General features: G+C 35.0%; 1 pseudogene; it reads left to right on the top strand.

Annotated features, from left to right (window-relative positions):
- Window positions 1-1,689: 1,689 nt before the first annotated feature.
- Window positions 1,690-2,174, top strand: LOC113268782 (40S ribosomal protein S20-like; annotated as a pseudogene).
- The last annotated feature ends 246 nt before the right edge of the window (window positions 2,175-2,420 follow it).

Raw genomic sequence — 2,420 nt, 5'->3', positions numbered from 1 at the left:
GAATAGACATAACAAAGATTATTTCTATTATACATTTTTCCTAACCATTAAAATACAAATTAAAATCTAGTTAATTCTGTGAACACTTGAACTAATTATTAGGGTGTTCTTAGAAGTTCTGACTGAAGTTCCAGAAAGCTAACATTTTGTCACTAACGCAAACAATGTGGCTAACATATATAAAGCAAAATAAAACAAAATGAACCTAAACAAAACTAAACATTGATCAATTGATGTACTGTGAACTGCAATTGCCATTATTTCTATAGATTCTATAGATTCCATTATTTCTCTTCTTCCCAGGTATAGACATTAACTATCACATACCTATCTATGTGTTGTTTTGGGGTTTTTTTGCACAACAAAGTGTTATGATTCATGAATAGTGAAGAGTGACACTAATTTTACTTTTATTATTTAAGAATCTTCTTACATGGGAAAAATTAGATTAGTAAGTGATGGGTTATAACCCAAGTATAACAATAAATAAATACATTAAAAAGTATGATGTAAAATTTTTAAATCAAACCCACCCATGCCTGTATGACCACAAAGAACACAATTATACAGGAAATACTTTCTTTTACAATCTTTTACAAATACCTTTGAAAGATAAAGCACACTACTTGTCAGAATTTCACATGAAAAATTAATGCAAAATTTTTAAGTTTTCTAAAAATAGCAGATTTCAAAATACTGATTTATATCCAAAATATGAAAATAATGTCTCTTTGATGTACTTTAATCTGATGAAATTTCCATATTTTGCATATAATATTTGTTAGTTGTTTACTAAATTGATAGATCACATAGCACAAAAAAAATTATTTCCCTTTCAATTTAGAATTTATCAGAATTTTCCATGGGATATAAGAAAAACAGAAAACAGGATTAGTGAAGTGCCTCTACATGAACTTTCTAAATGCTTGAGTCTCAGATGGTGGCTAGTGTATAGATCACAAAGTTACTATGTGATTTTGGACCAATCAAAAATTTTTGTCTCTCATTTATCTTGTATATCAAATAGGGATAATAATACCACCCACACTAAATTCCGTACATTGTATTATGAATGCCATAAGAATATGTAGCTAAGGTTCTTTTAAAAATACAAGGTGAAAGTAGGGGCGCCTGGGTGGCTCAGTCATTAAGTGTCTGCCTTCAGCTCAGGTCATGATCCTGGGGTCCTGGGATCAAGACCTGCATCAGGCTCCTCTGCAGGGAGCCTGCTTCTTCCTCTCCCACCCTCCCTGCTTGTGTTCCCTCTCTTGCTGGCTGTCTTTCTCTGTCAAATAAATAAATAAAATATTGTTTAAAAATAATAAAAATAAAAATACAAGGTGAAAGTAAAGACATGATTCAATCAATTAATTAACCAGTTAATTAATTTTTTTCAAAAAGATTTTAGAGAGAGAGAGCAGGAGAGCAGGGGGCGGAGCAGAGGGAAAGAATGAGAGAGAGAATCTCCAACAGACTCCACAGTGAGCACAGAAATCAACGTGGGGATTGATCCCAGGACCCCAAGATCATGATCTGAGCCAAAACCAAGAGTCCCAAGCTAACTGACTGAGCCACCTAGACGCCGTCACATTATTTAATTTAAAAAAATCTTTTTTCTCCCTCCTATCAAACTAGGTGTCAGTACTAAGAAGGTATTCGTTTTCTAAAAAGAAAAATATTCATGTAAAAATGACTAAAAGATCTTTGAGGAGGACTCAGGGGCAGCCACAGCAGAGCTCCGGACAGCCCACTACTGCTCCTCACCCCCCTCTGTTTGCTCTCCCCAAGGAGCAAGTAGAGCAGGCAGCGACCATGGCCACCGCTTTCGAAGACACTCGGAAGACATCCGTGGAACCAGAGGTGGTGATTCGCCAAATTAGAATTACTCTAACTGGCCACAGCATAAAATCTTTGGAGAAAGGATGTGCTGATTTACTCAGAGACATAAAGGAAAAGAATCTCAAAGTAGAAGGGCCAGTGCAGATGCCTACCAAGATTCTGAGAAAACTGTAAGAAAAGCCGGTTGTGAAGTTTCAAAGACTTGGGATCGTTTTCAGATGAGGATCCACAAGCGACTCATTCATTTGCACAGTCCTTCTGAGATTGTTAAGCAAATTACTTCCATCAATATTGAGCCAGAAGTGGAGGTTGAAGTCACCTTTGCAGATGCTTAAATCAGCCATTTAAATAAATAATCAGTTGTCTAAAAAATAAATTAAAATACCCCCCCCAAAAAACCCCCAAAACAAAAACCCAACATCCAAGGAAAGTTTAAAAATAAATTACAAAATTTGGTAAACATACTTAGAAAACTTGGGGTCTTTTATTCCTGATCTGAGGATACCATTTTACCAATTCATTCAAATAGAATTGTACTGCATTTAATTTGTTGTACTCTTAGAGTTCATTTAGAATTTTAC

This window comes from Ursus arctos, unplaced genomic scaffold, assembly GCF_023065955.2.
Source record: "Ursus arctos isolate Adak ecotype North America unplaced genomic scaffold, UrsArc2.0 scaffold_2, whole genome shotgun sequence".
NCBI classification, from domain to species: domain Eukaryota; kingdom Metazoa; phylum Chordata; class Mammalia; order Carnivora; family Ursidae; genus Ursus; species Ursus arctos.
Note: the sequence above shows the minus strand (reverse complement) of the source record. Positions and strands in the feature narration are given on the sequence as shown.